Source organism: Coturnix japonica, chromosome 20 (genome assembly GCF_001577835.2).
Source record: "Coturnix japonica isolate 7356 chromosome 20, Coturnix japonica 2.1, whole genome shotgun sequence".
Classification (NCBI taxonomy): domain Eukaryota; kingdom Metazoa; phylum Chordata; class Aves; order Galliformes; family Phasianidae; genus Coturnix; species Coturnix japonica.
In genome coordinates this window covers 3,683,125-3,702,559 of record NC_029535.1, presented here as the reverse complement: position 1 = coordinate 3,702,559, position 19,435 = coordinate 3,683,125, and the positions used below count along the sequence as shown (strand labels likewise).

The following is a 19,435-nucleotide window of genomic DNA, read 5'->3' as shown; positions in this document are numbered from 1 at the left end:
AGGACTTGGAGCTGATCAGAGGGCTGAAGCTCCTCTCCTATGGGGAAAGGTTGAGGGAACTGGTCTTGTTCAGCCTGGAGAAGGATCTGGAGAGCCCTCATTGTCACCTTCTGGTATTTGAGTGTATATTTGAATCATTCAAGGCCAGTCTGGATGTGGCTCTGGGCAGCCTGGTCTGGTGGTTGGTGACCCTGAACATAGCAGGGGGGTTGAAACTTGATGATCACTGTGGTCCTTTTCAACCCAGACCATTCTGTGATTCTATGATGTGATTCTATGAACAATGAGAAACAGCAGTGATTTGTATGACGTATCTGGTACAGGCAATATACAAGGTGTAAGTAGCATCCTAATGCTGTCATCTCTGCTGTCATATTATTAATAACAATAAAGAATTCAGTAGGTTCCTCTTTCATGTCCCAGTACAGTGTATCTGCGTATAGAAAGTACATACAAGTAATTGAAAAAATATTCTAATGCACCGCATACTACCAGAATTTAAGCCACCTATGGGTCTATAATCTTACTCTTACCTTTTTTCCTGTGTCCACAAAACCCCAAAAGACCAAAGAATCGGTTTCAGTGTGAAATCAAAAGCCACTTTGGATAACTTGGAAGTCAAACTGAGATAGTGTTTCACACTTCACAAATACGAGGGCTTTGTGTTGCCAGCATATGTCTGCAAGGAACCAACCATGTGCTCCATTCTTTTTATACCTCTGAGCTGTGTAAACTCCTCAGAACTGGAGGGCACATGTCACTTACACTGACATGCAAATCATTACTGCTTTGTCTGCCAGGAAATCTGTGTAAACCAATGCTGGGTACAGGTTCGTTCTATTGACATTTTCACCAACGAGTAAATTGGAAGGTTACTCTGTTGACGTACCAGATGTTATGCAAACTGCTCTTCAAACCAAGGTTTCCATTTTCTCTAAAAACACATAAATTAGACGCTTACAAATGGTGTGTGAATTTATTTTATTTAAATATGGTAAATCACCCGTTTATATACATGCAACAAAAACTACTGTGTGTAAACCCTACACCTTACACAGTGTCAAAACTTCCTTTTTCACCCATTACTTTTCATTCAGATGAAAATAGTGTCATCTATGTAAATGTTTTCCCTCAAGACCAACTGTTCTTCACAGTAAGAACATCACATGGAAGCCTGGGTGCCTGAATTAGCACATGGCATTATCAATTGGAGCTGAGCACCCAAGTGGGAGTGAGACTACCAAGTATCTTGAAGGGTATGAATTTATACAAGACTAGTTCAGTATGTGCCAACTTCAGGCACACTCAAGTTTTTTCATGTGGATTGGTTCCAGTTTTGATTTAGCCTTGGGGTATTTTGACCCTTTGACTCATCTCTAATAACAAAAATAAGCAAAATACTACTTATCCAATGTGACTGTTAGTTTGGACTAGTTCTCCTTTCATGGTGATGCTAATCAGGATTGACCTTATACTTCCAGCGTCAACGAAGCACAGAGGATGGAAGCACAAGGGTTAACCTGATTTTAAATTGGCACTGCACTTCATTAGTCTCACGACTAATTGAGAGTAGGGCTGACTCCAGCTAAACCAACAAATACCTTCATATATCTCAGCTGCATTACTGTAGGCAGAGAAAAAGGTGTTAAGTCCTTGCTCATCCAGATCTCCCACCACCATCTCATCTCCAGGAGTAGTGCCAGTGAGTTATTGCTATATTTGCAATGCAGGAGTCTGTTCTGGTGTAAACCAGGCAAATCAGACTCATTTCCTAAATTCTAGATGCAGAGAAATGAGATTTCTTGGAACAACAGTGATGCCTTCTGCCAGTTGCCTCATCTCCCACTCAAAGTAATGTCATAACACATCGGCTTTTCTGCAGTGCAGTATACGCATTCAATATGCAGATGCAGAATGGTTTCAATACACTCCAGAAAACTCCTTAAAGATGGAAGAAGCCTTGATCAATTCAGAGCCTTCTCAACCAGCTGAGACACAGGACTGTGTCTTTCCCACTTTATAATTCTTCACTGAGTGCTCATACTGAAATTGTTTCATAACCACATGAATTTGGAGTTTTCATTTCACCCTTGGAAGAAATGTAGAGTCTGGCACAGTGACAAGTATAACAGTGTGTAAAAGCACAATTAACTTGTGCTCCCACCCCATTTTTTTACATTTCTGAGGAAGCTCTGAGATTTCAGAGTGATTGTTTTCACTTCAGAGCCAGCAGCACACGGTCCCTTCACTTCATCAGTTGGGCAAGGGCATGAGCTCCTGCCCCACAGCTGTGCCCCGGCAGTGGGCTTCCTAACCAAGAGAGGAAGAAAAAAGGTATAATGGAGTCACAAACCAAACAAACAGTACTAGGCACCATAGCCCCAGTCTGAAACTGTGAAAGCGAGGTACCTGAATGATAGAGAGAGCACGGGTGCACCTCACAGCTCATTTCAGATGTGTGTCACTCCTGGAGCCCAGCTCGGTTTGCTGGGTCAAATAGAATGAGATGAAAACTGTGCTCCTTTATTTTTTCCACTGGGAAAAACCAACTTTGAAACTCTTCACAGAGATGTGTTAAATTGGCAATTTATTCACTTGCTAAAAAATAAAAAAATCAGGAAAAAAAACCAAATATCTCAAAGTTGCAGAAACATTTTCAGGTTTGGGGCAATTTTTATTATTTTATTTTTTGTATAACCAACTTTTCACTTCAAGATCTGGATTTGTTTATACACAAACACTAAAGACCCCAGAGAGTAAAGATCAAAGACAAATTTTCGATAGGTTTGGGTTAGAATATGTCAGAAGATGCTTAAGTACCCAGTTCGCCAAGTATTTTGAGATCCTGAATTCTTTATTCATTGTGGTAAGAAATGGGTAAACAGAAAATGGTTGCAAACACCTCATCCTAATATCTTAGCATTAAATGTAAGTGCTCTCAGAATATTGCCCTTCTATCTGGCTGATTCATTGTGTGGAGTCAGAACGGTGGGTGAAATGGGTAGTTTTGGAATGAAGGAGCCACTTCAATAGTTTAAGGGTGTCAGATGAGCAAGGCAGAGGTTATCTGTGCTGAACCTGGATGCTCCACCAAATTATTGCTATGAACGTGGTTCTCTGGTGGCTCTGGTTTACTGCCACTTGCATCCAAGTGATAGCACGTGGAACATCTTATCTGCTCCTGATGACAACAAGCCCTCCCAGCTCTGCATCATCTTCCAGTATATCTAAACAATGCTCTATTCTCTCTTTCTTCACCTTTTTACTGCCCTTTCTTGGCAGCTACAGGCAGACATCTCACCAGCTGGTGCTACAACAGGCCAGAGGTGCTTTAAGTCCCTGATACTCTTGAGACAACACACAACTCCAGAGCTCATCTGTCTTAAATTCTCCTAGTTTGTTTTAGATACCCCTGACTTCTAGGGGAAAATAATTTAAAATGATATCGAGCAGATCTGCCTTCACTCACATCATGGATGGGACGAGGCACCAGCCAGGTTTCAGATTTCCAGCAGCGGTCAATAGCACTACGCCTGCTTTTTCCTTACCACCAGCACCATAAAGACATTCTGCCAGACACAATCATCTCTAACCAGCCTGGCAACTTAAAAGCTATTCTAAGCACTTGGTTTGAAGAGCCTGGCTGTTAAAAAGAGGAACAGCCAGCTGCAGGAACGGATAAAATTGCATTGAAAAGCAGAACAAAACAACACCACGCCAAGGCTTTGATAACTCTTTTTCACAAGCCCACAGCCAACTATGTGCAGGGCTTAAAGATAAATAAATAGATGTGTAAAAGTATTCCGCCACTCCTAACAGTTGCAATAGTCACGGATTCAAAGCAATACATGCTGATACCCACAGGAAAGAGAAGGGGATGGGGTAAGTTTTATGTCATGAGGTTTTGTGCTGTAGATTCTGACTTTCTTTTTGTCGAATCAGTTGTTCATTTTTAATGGAGTTACATCGAAACACCCTCAAGATCTGCAGTGGTTTGCACCTATGGTTAGCAGACCAGATAGTAGCATGTTTTGTTCTGCATGTAGCATTAGAGATGAGAGGGCAAGAGCATGGCTTGCTTTTACAAGACTTGGAGGGGCATTTAGGACCCATACAGCCCCTGTTTGGCTGCCTAAGGCCTCCTCTGGTCATGCAGTAATACGGAAGGCTTGTAATAACAGCTGGTGACCAATATATATGTATTTTTTACATTAACCACTTTAAAGTTATTTCAAATTCTATAAGATTTTTACTTAAAGGTTAAAGAAATATTAAATTAAGGCAAACAATTACATGCAAAAATAAAAAGGAGGTAAAATTTTTCGTGTGACCAAAGAAGCAAGGCAGACCAGACAGCTTTTCAGTTCACACACCTCCTAAGGACTGTTTTGGATACACTCAAACAACCTTTACAAATATTTTTGCTGAATGTTTTTAGAATTGTCAGAAAACAAAAATAGTCCATTACTCACATAGCTTTGCTAGGAAGTTCCGTGATTACAGAGGACGCAACTCAAGTGCCCTGCAACAGCTGTATTCCATCTAATTCACCTAGTTCAGCTTTGGTTTCCTATTAGTTTGGCAACCCTGAAGGTCCAGAGTATGTTGTGGATAAAATTAGGCACGAGAACATGGGTAGAGTTTGGGCTGCCTGAAAACAGCCTTGAATTCACAGAAATCTTCCATCTCCTGTTGCCTTTCCAGGAATGGTGCCACTCTACTCTTCCCTATCACCAAGGGCTGTGTTCAAACAGCAGACAGGCTCTGCAAATGACAATGAAATGCATATACGCATCACAGAGGTGCTAAGGAATAAGGTAGGACTGATATCAGATGAATGGAAAGAGAAAAAACCAAGGGAAAAAACTGGGGAGTGATGAGTCAACCAACTCCTCAGAAAGACAGTGATTAGATGAGATGCTCTGGTGACAAGAAGAGATATGATTCACAGCAAAATTCACATGAAATACGAACCCAGAACCCAGTGTTCTCTGCCATCTCTGGGGATGACCAAGTGCTTATGAGGGCTTCACCAGGAGGAAACTCAGCTCGATGTGTGTGGCCACCTCTTTCCTGGAATGCATGGCTGTCATTCATAAGGAAAGAAGAAGAGGAACTAGATATGACTATACAAAAATCTGTGCTTTCTTATAAACCTTTTATGCAGTTGTGTTTTTAAATCCAAACTCAGCCGTGGAGCTTGCTTTGTGACTTACATTCAGTATCTGTGACCATCCCTGTTCTGTCCCAAATTGTGGGTTCCTTTGGAATAAGGACTTCTGTAACACTGAAGGCTGAATCATGCTCTGCCCAAGGAGCCCAGTAGCTACATGCAGGGCAAGAGAGACAGAGACAAACAAACAAGAAATAAGAGATCTCCGAGACAACCATGGGAAGCCATAATCTCAGAACATCATGTTCCCCAGCACAGACAGTCCTTTCTACAAGCATCATGGCAAAGGAAAAGCTTCATTCTCTTACACACACACACACACAATAATCTATATTTTGAATGTTTTGTTATAAATTTATTTTGATCATTCACATGATCTCTGAGTTGAGAATAAACTCAGAGGTGTAGGTTACCTTAACATACAAGTAGCTCGTAGGATATTTATCTTCTGGCTTTGGCTCCCAAGCAGTTTTATAATACACGCACGCACACATATTTAATTGTATGCTTTAAATGAACTGGTGTTCATGCTGTGCCTGATCCTCATTATGAAAATACATCTTCTGGGTAGAAGACAGTTTTACTTCTGGTTATGGACATGATCTTGTAACTGTTTGTAGTTTGTGAGGTTACAGGTCTGCTCTATATCTGCATTAGCAAGAAAGATCTTCCATATATGAAAATAAAGTGAATAGAAGGAGTTGACAAAGAAACATTAGATGATCTCTCAGATCATCCAGCTCAGCTGTAGTTGGTGGAAATAATCCAAATAATGTCAGTAGAAGCAAATCCTAAATATAGACTGATGGTCTGGAGGTACTGGCGTATTTGATTTACACTATAGAACTGTAATTGTTGAAGTTCTGTGAGATATTTGGATGCAAAGTCCAGTTAAAGTGCAGGCTTTGTTTCTCTGTCACTACAAGACTCAGTGTGACTCAGTCTATGTTCCCATACACAGGAAGGACAGATAGACTGGCCACAGAGGAAGGGGAGCGTTTAATCCACTCACCACTGTTCTCTTCCAGGCAGGGAGTGGAATTATGGGGGAGGAAATGAGGCCAACCTCAGCTCAGCTTGCTGGCAAGAGCAGCTTAGGCTGTGTGGGGTAGGGGAAAGGAAGGCAAAGAGACCTCCTGAGGTTTAATGACCAGCAGCAAAATATTGGCCTCCCTCAAACTGGAGGACGCAGGGAGGAGTGTGATTCCAAGAGGTACCAAATTTCCTCCTCAAATTAGCCAAAGGGTGATGCAGTTTGCATGCTGCCTGCTGCCCTGGGAGATGCCTGTGATCATAACTTCATGCAGAGATACAAAGGCAACTGACATTTCAGACCAGGTAAAGATCTGAAACTTCCATGTGGCACCTTGGCATGTGTGGGGGCTGTTTTTAAGAAGCCTCAGGCAGTGGCTCCCAGGAGGAGCTGCATTGATTCAAACCCCATTGGGGCACACTTTAAAAATCTACATAAAAACCTCCCTGTTCTAAAAGACCTACCAGCACTGCAGCCCACATGCAGTACCAGCAGTGCTGTACCACCAGCATTGCCCAAGGCAGGCTAGGAAAGGATTGTCTGACCGCTGCTTCCTTGAGGTTCTCCAGGGAAATGAGATGTATCTCATGAGCTTCTCAATCAGCAAAAGCTGGAACAAAAACAAATAAAACAGTTGGTGGTCTCAACAGTGTTTCTTGAGGGCAGTCACCCATGTTATAAAAGCTTTCCTTGTGATGAGCACTAATTGTTCCCCCTTGTTAGTGCTCTTAGCAAAGAAGTCAGCAATGAAATTGCAATGGAGAGTAAAGGTCAGGCAGACAGAAGCACTTTGGTTCTTTGCCTTACATACAAGGAGCCTGATCTTCCACTGCAACCAATATGAATGTCGGTGCCTGTGCAGCAACCAGGACCTGGACACACCCGATCCACATTTAATCACTGCAGTGATGGTCAAAATGTTGTTGCTGTTCCAAATTTGTCTGCAAAGGAGGGGAGGACAGGCATATCTTGGCCCATGTATTCAAGTCACCTTGTGTAGCAGCGCTGATGGCAGTACCTCTCTCCACTCATCCTAGTCACTGCAATATCAATCTCTAGTTCAAGTTGCTCACTGTGGGGAGGCATCTCTCCACTGATTGAGATGGATGCTTCTGATTTGAAGCTTCAGGCTTCAGCCACACAGTTGTCAGGTCAGAGCTGGAGAGCAGTATGGGTCCCTTGTTGTATGACCGCCAGCTTTGCTTCTCCCCTTACACCATGTTTCCAAGCCAAGTAATCCTAGTGTGTCAAATCACTGGTAGTATTTATTCCTGTTCCTTTTATACTGCCTTTCCATAGGGCTTCAGCTGTAGTTTTCCTGTTAATTAGACACATCTTTACCAGAACTTGTAATAGACCAAACCAAACACAAGCCAAAACTTGATTTGCAAAACAAGCATTAGGGATTTATCAAGGTTATCAATAGGCAGCAGGCTGAAAGAGGTATAACCAGCCCTGAAATCATACGTAAATGCCTAAAGAAATGTGAAAAAGGCACCGAAACAGCACATTTTGAAAGAAATGAAATGGAAAAGATAGGCAGTCATTCTCAAACACAAGCGGTAGTTCTCTAATCACAGAGCAGGTCACTAGTGCAGTGCTTCCCACAAGCAGTACATCTGTGGTTATGCAAACCTTATAGGCACAGATCCTACTACAAGCTAACATCAATATTTTCATTGCTAGCGAGTTCAGTGCAAATATGTGTCTTTGTCAGTAAAACTCAGAACATTTTAATTGCGTTTCAGATCTTACTTTCATTAATCAGCACAGAGCTTCATTTTTAAAAACTGGGACTTTAAAAAATAATAAACAATTGTAGAAGACAGTTTCTCTGTGTTTAAATATGCATTCTGATGCCCATATCTATCAGAATAGATCATAGGTAGTAAGATACCTTTAATATCTCCTTGGGGACACCCTCAAAATCATAAATTTCAGGTACATCTAAACCTTTCTCCCAGGTGGAGATCCAGCAAAAGGTTCTCATTGTATGAGGATGCTGTGAGGTCCCAGCGATGTCCTAGTGAGCAGAAGGTGATCTTTGGTGGGCAATAGATCAACCCTTTCAGGTCATGCTGCAGCTTATAGCATCAGATGCGTAATCCCAGGTCTTATTCCTCTCTGTATGCAAGGTATGCAAGAGCTACCGATGGGATATGTCATATCAAAGGACATCTCTGGAGCTTACAAAGAAACAGAAAATCAAGTGGAAAATAAATAGTTCAATTGTACGTAACAAAACTGGTATTATGTTTCCTAAGAAAATATGTGATTTTAGTGGCAATTTTCCTACGCAGTATTTCAGTACTCAGGAATGTCAGAAGTTTAAAAGTCACCATTTCAAAATAAACGGTGGTATTTCAATGCAAAATGTTGGCTTCTATTCATTTGAACATCACTGATCCTTGGGAATGTTTCATTCTGCAATTGCTTTCAGTACGTTAGTCAGTTCTAGCTACCTCTCCCAAAAGGAGAGTAAAGGGGAAGGGGAAAATTCTTAGCAGAGCAAGCAAGGTTTAGGATGACAGGAGCTCCTCTGTGCAGAGTAGGATGGTGAGTTTGTGTAGGACCCACTCTGCCCAACCCGCCTCTCCCTTAACTTTAGCTTGGAGCAAGCATCAGATCCCAATGTAAACTTTCCCATCTGTGTTATTCTATTAACTGAAAGGGAAAGGGATTAGCATGTGTACTTGTCACATCTTTTGACCTGCTGCATACTGAGACCGAAGGTAATGTTAAAGCAAACAGCATTCTTCTTCCCCTGCCAGGATAAGCAGGGCATGGGGCAGGATTCTGCTCAAAGAAAAGAAAGCCAGACCACGTAACACAAAGTATGTGCCCCGTGCAAAAATAAATCTTGGAAGCTGCAGACTTCCAAAGGGTATACCTTAAACAGGGCAAGAAAAAGAGGGAAAACATCTGAGAGGAAAGTTCTCCTTGCTGCCAAGCGCCAGATGGAAGAGGGCCTTCCCACTGAAATAGCTGCAGAAACCACTGCCAGGCAAGAAGGTCCCGCTTATCCTGCTGCTAAGAGCACAGTGGATGAGAATACACTACTCTGATTAAAACACTTGCTCCAGAGAAGGGAGGTGGAATGTGGTACTGTGCTTTATAGTGTGACAGAGTCCAGCCTGTATCCCTGAAAGGAGTATACAGTTTGGAAGGTTAATATGGCTTGGGTTTCATTCTTCTTTTTCTTATAGAATCCATTTTCTTCCTTAATGTAAGTTTAAAGAGCACATGTGTGCACACAGGCATGCATAATGGTAACAATAATCTGCTTTTCTTCTCCCTGCATTTTATTTCCACAAGGCCTTTCCTGTGACTGGGACAAGACGAGCGTTGGATGGTGACACTGATGGATAACATGTTTGGGTATAGAGGGTTCGCCAAATGAAGCTAGGCATCAAAAATCTTTTTTAAGTGTTTCAGTTAACTTGGCACTACATTATTCATAGAAAAGAAAAATTGAGGGCTTTCCACTCCCTCTTGTCCTAAATGTTCCTGGTTTCTTTGTTAAATCAATAGAAGTGCATCCACTTGGTCAAAGAAGAAAACAAATACAGCACCTCCATGATGATCCAAACAGTTCAGCAGTGGGAAAAAAGGCAATTAGCAGTATTGCTGTCATAGAGAGCCAAATGAATGGGACAGGATGTGCTGGGTACAATGTGCTCAGGAAACAGGCTCTTCCAAGAAGGCTTCAGGTACGCCCTGATGTTCCCAACATTTGAATGAGAGCCACTGTAACAACAACGGCCAAAGGCTGAGCATCCGATATCAACAGAGGAGATAGTTAATAGAAAGTATTAGCCACAACTAAAACACAGTTCCACCTTGGGATCATTTTCCCTCTTCACAGTGCAAGAATGGTATCGGCAAATCAGGGTGAGTCCAGATGCGGGCTATTGAGACAGATGATGGAGGTGAATTTGTTCAGCATGGAGAAGACTGTTAGGAGGGGATCCTAACTGTGCCACCCTGATTTAAACTCTCACTCTCGTAAAATAGAAGACAGAATAAAACATAGCTGAAAATACAATCTGTACCACCTGCCATTTATGACTTCATTGCAGGCCCTACCATTCCCTGCAAACACTGTAATTCTCCCCATATTTTATCTCTACGGGACAAACAGGTCAAGAAGGCAGTGCTGTACTAGGAACCACACAGCTACACAAACACACAGCCCTGTTTATGGATGCCCAAGTCCACTTCTGCACGCTGCTTGCTCTGTCACCTCAGGAAGTGAATAAACATCACTCCCTTCCTCAACTGTCTCCATGCCAGGGGCACGGATGCACACTGTGGACAAAAAGCAGCTTTGCTACTTTTGTTTCTCCAGGGGGGAAAAAAACAAAACAAAACAAAACAAAAAGCATAACTATATTGACAAAAGAAATACTCTTAAAACCTGATGCATCTGCTCTCGCTACAAGAGTCATAATGGTAGAGAGTCCATAGAGAGGACAACTCAGGATGGCACAACCTTACCACAGCAACAAGAGGTGGTACCAAAACCATCAAAAGCCACGTAGATGAAGTGATTGGGAACGCTTACAGGGCATAAATATAAGCTAAACAAAGAATGTACATCTGGGAGGCTATGCAGGATGGGTCATTGCTTTGTTGAAAATAAGCACTCACACTTTGCCAAATTTACTATTTTCACTGTACAGAATTGGTGGGATTTAGCCTGACAGTACGAGGCAACAGCACTGCAAACTGCCCCATACAGCCCCTCTCCCTCCTCATTTTCTCCTCTCAGACTCTCCTTACTGACTTTGTATTACAACCAGATGATAGACCATGACACTTATCCCTGAAGTTGATTGCAATGCATTATGACTGTTTTATTAATAACTAATAATAATATTATTAATGTTATTTTCATCTTCCTTGTATATGCATTCATGGACTTCCTGCTTCTGTGCTCCACAATGCCAGCTACAGAAATAAAGAGTGCAGAAAGCTGATCTGTTGAAGACAGAGGAGTGAGCTGTGCTTAACCGACACTGCTTCAGTGCACGCTTACAGTAAGGCACACCTACCTTACAATGGCCACGCAGGAAGCTCCAGACACAGCTCCAGACTGCTCTCCTGAGGCCCAGATTAATTTCATGGACACTCAGACTCTCTTTGTTGATATTCTGCCATGGAAAAGTCACAAGATGTAAATTCAATCTGTGGGAGATGTCAGCAAACCACCTTTTTCATGGTGCAAACCACCTTTTTCATGGTGGTCACACTCATGTCTTCGAATGAGAAAGCAGACGTGTGCTTACCAAGTGAGCGCTGTTTGCATCCAGTTGGTAGTAGGAACCCACCTAACTCTAAAATAACAACAAAAACCTATACCTAACCCTAAAGAACAAACAGGAACCTATGCCTAACTCTAAAAAACAACCAGGAACCTATCCCTAACGCTAAAACTAAACACTAAAATCAACAACAAAAACAAGAACTGAGATAAAACTCCTGCAACATTTAAATGGGAAGGGGAGCTTGCAGAACATGGGTCCAGAGGAGGTTCACAGATGTTAAATAATGCCACCCAGCTCATGCTGGGGGCAGGGGCCACGCAGCAGGAAAGGAGCCGAGTGCCTGGACCAGCGATGGTGGAACTGAGGATGGTGCCAATGCCTGGTGTGGTGCCAGGCCAGCTGTGCCACAGGCGGATCCACCTCCATGGGCTCATCCAGAGGTGGATCCACCTCCATGGGCTCCACGGAGGTGGTCACGGGGCTGGTCCAGGCGTGACGGAAACGGGCTCTCTTGCCCCTGCACTGCTTGATGTTAATGCTGGGCCCCTTCTTCCTCTTCGCTTCTGGGAACCCAAGCTCCCTCTTCCCATTTAAAATAGGGCAATCTTTGCCCCTCGCTCTCTTCACTCTCGATAATGGCTGCTACCTGCCCAGCACTCTCAGAGGTGAGTGAGTCGGGTGGAGCCGCAGCAACCAAGGTGACAGCTGTGACATGGGGAAGATTCCAAAATGGCAGCCACACTGATGGCACTGGCATTACATATTGTACAAGGAGGGGCTGGAGGACAGGGCACAGCACAGGAGCCAGAAGGCACTGCCTGTGCCCAGTGGGCAGCCCTTCTCTCTGGCAAGCAAGACGGCACAGAGGAGCTGGCAGCCTTGGTGGCAAAGACATGGTAGGGAAGTACTGCATGACACAACTTTCAGAGAACACCCAGATGTTTGGAAGGGTGTCAGTCACTGCAGGGCTGAGGAGTACATGAGTGTCCTTTCCCTACTGCTGATAGTCAGATATGGCAGGTGAGAATCTCGCCTTGACTTCTAAAGAAATCCCAAAATGGCATTTCCAAGGCACGTGCATTGTACAATTACCGACCAGAGTGTTTCCCAATGTAGAGCCCTGATAACATCCATGTAGATGCCCACAGTTTTAGCTTCCTTTGAGTGTGGCTATGGGGAGATCTTATTACTCTAAGCCAAATGTGAAGCTGCCAGAGTCCTAGGTCTGAGAGCTGTTGCAAACAGACTGTCTTTTTAGATCAAGCAATTAACGCATGCTTTTGTATAGGTGTGTGCAATAACATTTGTGTAAGTACTCAAACACCCAAAAAACAGAGATGTATCCATGCACATATGCCATGCACACTGCAAGAAAATGGAGTGGAAAAAAACAAACAAACCAACTACACATCAGAGTAGTGCTTTACATCAGAAATCTGTGGTCTCCTGAACTGGACAGGCAATATCAGCTTTCCCCAGGATTATACAGATTGTGTACCAAGTCAGTGGCTTTAAAAGACTACCGGTGCGCTCAACAGAACTCACCAGTACTCCTTGGCAGCCTTCCACTCTAGCTCTGTCCTGGCCAAATAATCTGCCTAATGCATTTTAAGCCTTAATTAGATTTTTCTGACTCTTATTTTTTCTGCTTGAAGAGCGTATTAGTTCAAGGGCCAAGTATTTATAGCTCGCTTGGTGGTGTTCTGACACCTAACGCCAGTATTTCCACCGCATGGCACTGCCAAGGCCTAAGGACTCTCACATCCACAGGCACAAACACCGTATCCTTAATGCTCTGAAATGTCAAAAGAGAGCAACTTGATGCTTTGCCCTTATTTTAGCAGTAGCAAAGTGAAAGGAAAACACTGCGTGGAACATTTTAATACCTGAAACATTTCTATTTAATTAAGTAATGCTGCAGTTTTTCCAATTAGGAGAATTTAATACTTTTTTTTTCTTTTTCTGTTTGTCCTCTATTTAATTTAATAACGACATGCCTTCAAATTCTATATTTGAATTTGTCTGATTTCCACCTTTTCTCACTATCAATTCCAATCTTCTGTTTGTATTTCTTAGTTGACGTCCTGAAACCTATGTGGGATGGTAAGATTTCTGGTAAGAATATCTCCAGTTTTTCCTGTTTTACAGCAGTCGAACAATGGGAGCACTGAAACACTGCTCAGATATATTCCAGACCACTTTTGTTTTTAAACACAGATAAATTTGGATCAACTCTCTAATACAGTAAGGAACAGCAATCAGCACTTGTGGGATCTCATAGGCAAAAAACAGGTGGGAAAGCTTCTGAAGCTGCAACAGCAAACAGCAAACAATCATTGCCTTCAGCTCCATGCTGTTTTTTGAAGGGCAGTACACCCTCAAATCAGGTAACTGACAAAAGCACAGGTCTTGTTTGCACTTGATTTTCCTCTCTTTTTTTTCCTCCCTTGCCAGCCACTGGGGTACCCCAAAGCTCCGTGCAGTGCTATCCTGTTGGCTTCTCACCATCCCCATCAGCTTCTTTTAAGTGAAGGTGCATCAGGATTCAATCACATCAAGTTTTTCCTGCTACCTGGCTATGCTGTGCCGGTGTTGGTGTGAGCAAACCTAGCAAGACCTACCGCTTGCAAGATGGAAACAAGGTTCTCTCAGCTTTGATTGGAGTTTCGAACCACAGTTTGTCAAAATGTGGATGTGAAATCCACTGTGTGTTTACTTACCCCTTCATGCTGATAGAGTCCCACTATTCCAACACAAAGTCCTCAGAGAAGTCTGTAAAACAAATATATATATATATATAATATAATATATATATATATTATATATAGTATATATATTATATATATAATAAGAAACAACCAAGCTAAATCAACTCTCAAATTCCCACGTAAACTGGGTTTAAGAGTGGAAAATTTCTTTTCCCTATTCTTTGGGTGGTACAGAAATCTAAAATTCCTATAGCCCTGCTTCCTTGCGCCAAGTCAAACAAGGATATTGTCCTTTTAATGTCTTGAAGGCTCTGTTTTCTTGTAATGCCAAATGCAATATTTTTTTGAAAACACTACACCAGAAGTTTCCCAGCTGAGAAAACAGGCTGGTGAAAAATGGTTTCAGAAAACGAAATAAACCATGCAAAAGCTGTTCGGGGTGTGTGTATGAAATGAACATCTGGATTTGGCTTGTTAAACTGCCTCCTTTTTTCCTCTCTCTCCCCCTCCCTTTTCTTTTTCTCACAGCTGTTCGAAAGAGTCCTAAGGGCAAAGAGACAGGTCAATGGACTGGGTTACACCTCTTTTTCTTTCAAACCTCTTTGCACCTACACGAGGAATCCAGGCCACATGTGCGTTTAATAAGTAGGCACAAACACAAGAGAGAGAAAAAAAATATCTCAATTCCTGTCGGTTCTTAGGAAAGACACTGAAGGAAAAATAAACTCCGGATTTCAAATTTTCTCTCTGTCTCAAAGAAAAAAAAAAAAAAAAAGAAACCTTATGGTTCCAATAAAATATTCCTTCAGAAACCCAATGGGTTTTATTTTCCAAAATCACGGTCTTTGCAGAGTATATCTTTTCCTCTGCTCCCTCAGAGAGAAATAACAATGGGTTAATCCATAACCTGCTGGAGCAAGAGGAAATGATAAAATGCCAGTGGCCTGGTTTCATTGAACCACGTCTTCTGATACCACTACACAGATTCATACGTTTGTGTTGAATGGGTTCAGATCCAACTGCAACTTCCCCAGCTGAGGGGAGCAACAGTTTAGTAGTGCAGAAACAAATCAGAACAAAAGGAACCGAGAAATCATCTGGAGCGGATAGCTGCTGAGAAACAAGCAATTCACCTTTTTCTACTAACCCTAGGCCCTGTGGCATTGCTAAAGCCTCAGGCCAGCAGCAGAGCATCCTTCAGCACCCTGCTCCAACAGGAACTGGGGAATCGCCCCCATGTGGTTCTTCTAGTCTGTGTCTGAGAGCTGCATTGGGCCTGGCCCAAGTCTTGGATTGTATATCAGATGAACAAATTACATGCCTTAGTTTGCAATCAGGGCTGCTAAGATAGCTGTAGACCACTGAGAATTATCTCCACTAAAGTACTGTATTCCCTCTGAAATATGGCCATGGGACGCTGTATCTTCACGTACACAGATCAAGGAACAAGGGCACAAGCCCAAGGGGACACTGATAGTTGCTATAAATAAACAAAACAAAAACCCTACATATTTAAAACTCTCTGCTTTAAAATTTGAGCTTTCCACTAAACTAACAGCAATTTTTATGCAGCTTGTGCACATCTACACTTGATACATGGATTTTAAGCTTAGACCCAAGTATTACACACCTGTTGATCCACGCAGTAGCAAACTTGAACTATGACTGCTGACTACACCTACCTTTTGCTCCTCTGAATTCAGCTTGAAGGTGGCCACAATATCACAGCCCAGTAATGCAACAATGAGTCCCCGAGTATTAGAGTTTATTTGGAGAATATTTGGCTAGAAAATTTATGTTGAAAATCAAAGCATCCTTAGTAAAACAGAAGCCGCATTGCCAGGAAGCTCTACTGCCTGACTTTAGAACAACTGAGGCCACACAAAGACACTGTCTAGAGAAAGCCTTTGCACAAAAACTCCATCAGAAAGCCAAGATCTGTCAATAGGTGCTGCACATCCAGACTGGATAAAACACACAGTGACAGTGGGGAGCTTTGGGCCAGGAGACCAGTCTAAGTCACAGAATGGCTTGGGTTGGAAAGGCCCTCAAAGGTCACCTACTTCCAGCCCCCTGCCATGGGCAGAGCTGCTGACTGCTAGATGAAGCACCAGATCAAACTGCCCAGAACACCATCCAAATCTCAAATAGGAACTCACCTCACATTGTGTTAGTCTCGTGATGGTGACAGGGAATTACATTTGGTCTTCAAAGAACGAATCTGCTGCTGTTTTCCAAACTCACATCAGCTTCAGTAGGGCTGAAAGACAACATTAACCCCAAATCCAGCTGAAGGCAAAGCAAATTATATTTCTCTCCTCCATTATTATTAATTTTTTCCTTTTTTTTTTTTTTTTCTTCTCTCTTTGTACAGACCATGAGAGGATCATGGCAGTGAACGTTATTTATGGAGCACCTAATAAAAATGCTATGGGGAAATAATTACTGGAAACATCTGACTGTGTGACTGTAAATGCCTCGGCCCCAGTGCGCTGATTTAATGGACCGCTGCTTTACTCTGCTATGCCTCGTGCTACCAACTGCAGGCCCCCTGCCCTCCTATTAAACTGCCTGCGTCGCCGTGAGGCCGGGACTCACCAGCTTTATGGCAGCAGTCCAGGGAGCGATGGTGATGGTGGGGTGACTCTGTGCCCACAGTGAGGCCTCAGGAGGGAAAGTGGGCTTCGTGGCTGTGATGGGCTTCATAAAGTGATCACAGTGGAAAGCTGAAGGTTTTGTGGCCCTGGGGTAGAGCATCCCTTCGCAGCACAGTTGCCAGGTGCTTTCAGGTATTTCTGACTGATGCCGGGATGTGAATTCTTCCCTCTTTATTTTTTTTTTTTATCCTTATTCCTTTATGATCCACAAACCATCAAGCTGGTTTCTTACTGCCTCTTTAAAAAATAAAAAGAATAGATTTAAATTATCCTTTTTTTTGACCTTCTGAACCCAGGTGGCACCAACCCACGCAGCCTCCCCACACACAGGGCCTCTCCCCCCCACAGAACCACTAACCCTCACCGCATTTTCAGGGCCAGATACGTGAACTTTCATATTCACAGGCACCTTGTAAGTGATATGGAGAACACCAGGAGCTGCTTTCATTTGCAAAAACAGCCCCGAAGAAAGACCTGCAGGCTGCCACTTCGTCACCGCTGCTGACTCGCTGAATGAAGAGGAGAGCAAAAGGCAGCTGACAGCAAGAACAAAATCATCTCCGCTCATTCCAAGCCCAGCAGTTAGCACGGTCTTTTTTTTTCTTCTTTTTATTGCTGGTTTTAATGTAATATTTAAGTTGGAACTAAAACAGACCATGGAACGTTAAATCACTACCAAATGCAAATTTACCTACATATCTGAACTAAATTTTCTCCTACATTTACAAAGCAAAATTCTACCTTTTCAACTGCAGGCTCCCGTTGTATTGAATGGGAGGGAGAGAACTCCAGACATTATTTGGAATACACGTGCACTTATCTTGTTGTTACAGGTCTCCCTCACAGAACTAAAAGAGAGCTTTAGTTCCAGACAGTATCTCTCTGGGGTCGTACCCAATGAATGGTGTTTTTTGAAAGGATTATTTCAAAGGAATTCTGAGAAAGAGTCTAATGACTCGCAAGCTACAGAATCTCAGCACAGGAGGAAGTAGATAATGGAATATGACAGCAATGCATTTTTCATAAACCCAGTGATTTCTATCGTAACAAGAAGCCCATCTATAATTCGGAGAACTCCCCCCAGCTCCCAAGAAGGAAACCTACACTGTTGTAGGAAGCACACTGAAGTACAAAATGAAACAATAATGATGATGATGATGTTACCGATGAACCCCACAGCTCTGCCTTCCCTCCCACCTCTCCGCAGTTCCAAGATGAGCAGCTCTGATCCCTCTCTGCCTCAGCACTGCTAACCTGGGGAGCTCACAGGCACACATCAGAGACCTCATGATAGATGAGGAACCCTGGAGAAGAAGCTGTTCTTTATCTGCTGAAAGTTAAGGCCTGCATCTGCTCTCAATTAGCAGGCAATTAGGGGAGTTGAAAACAAACCTGTTTACATTGGCTACGAAGCCTAAAATAATTTGTGAGATGTCAGGATGGGATATTAAGATGTTAATGATCTTCTTTCTTTACTTTTTCACGTGCAGTGCAGTATCTACATCTTCCTCTCGCAGCTCTGTACAGTGACAGACTGATGGACATCTGGGAGGGCAGGGACCACTGTGGGCAGGTTGGGGTGGGAGAAGTGTGTGTGTTATTAATGTGTGTGCTAGGGACCTGACAGTGAGGAGTTCTTTGCAACAAAAAAGTAGGGGGAGAAAAAAAAGGAAGAAAGGTGGCTGTTCATTTGTAATTGTCAAGGAGTATCGGGTCATGCGTTACAGCATTCAGAGGGTTCAAGCACAGTTCCCATAGCCAAGGGCTGGTCTGCAACCTGCTGCTGAAGTGATTGCACAACCAACACCTCTTACCTTTCCCCACATCACTGCCGCTCCACCATGTCCAATGCTTTGCAGAAATATCTTCCTTGAGCAGAAGATGAGAAGTGGCATCGATACCCCTTACTTCTTAAGTCACAGAACTGGGTTCCTTTACTATGAGACAGCAGAGTGGGTCAGAAAAGCAGCAGCAGGCTGCTGTCCTGGAGGCTGCCCAGGTTAATGCTGTCACACAGAGCACACAAGTTCTGCCCTCAGATGACACAGTCAACACATTTAACCTTTGACCCTCATAACTAACCAAAAAATAGTTCTGGTAAAATCCCATTTTTATCATTCCAATAAATGAACACGATGGCCTTAATTACTTACATCACGCATACATAGACCTAAGTTTCCTTCTGCGTTTCCAAAGCCCGGTAAGCACCAAGTGCACCACAGGTGCCACTGTGCCCTCTTGTGTTCTCCTCTTGGCTATCCCCTCTCTTGTCCTTTTTTTCCACCATATACTGCTGATCCAGCTCTAATGAGAGCCAGGCGCTCAGTCCTCAGGGCTACAAAGTAGCTTTAATTATAATATTAATAGCATTCTGCTAAATAAGAGGAAAAACAACAACAACAACAAACCCAACAATCAACAAATAGGTCAGTATTTGTGGTTACATTTTTCAATGTCCTGGTGTTTGTTTTCCTTCCAATTTTATGTTTCTCGCTGGCATTTATAATGCCTAAGAGACATTCCAGAGGCCAAAACACGGGTGATTTGATCTTTGCATGATACTCCTGACTTCCCACAAAAAGAAATACCGGGAGGAG

General features: G+C 42.9%; 1 long non-coding RNA gene across 5 annotated transcripts in view; it reads right to left on the bottom strand.

The window, feature by feature from the left end:
- Window positions 1-967: 967 nt before the first annotated feature.
- Window positions 968-19,435, bottom strand: part of LOC107322899 — a 291,000-nt gene continuing 272,532 nt past the window's right edge. For 3 of the 5 annotated variants that reach the window (XR_004309411.1, XR_004309414.1, XR_004309415.1), the window contains 11 exons: window positions 16,780-17,075; window positions 16,341-16,441; window positions 14,194-14,245; window positions 11,261-11,359; window positions 8,104-8,392; window positions 7,198-7,524; window positions 6,671-6,816; window positions 5,217-5,326; window positions 4,975-5,086; window positions 2,410-4,764; window positions 968-2,310 (listed from right to left, as the gene is read on the bottom strand). This is a non-coding gene — a long non-coding RNA (uncharacterized LOC107322899). The remainder of the gene's footprint in view (window positions 2,311-2,409; window positions 4,765-4,974; window positions 5,087-5,216; window positions 5,327-6,670; window positions 6,817-7,197; window positions 7,525-8,103; window positions 8,393-11,260; window positions 11,360-14,193; window positions 14,246-16,340; window positions 16,442-16,779; window positions 17,076-19,435) is intronic. The other 2 variants (XR_004309413.1, XR_004309412.1) reach the window with 2 other exon arrangements.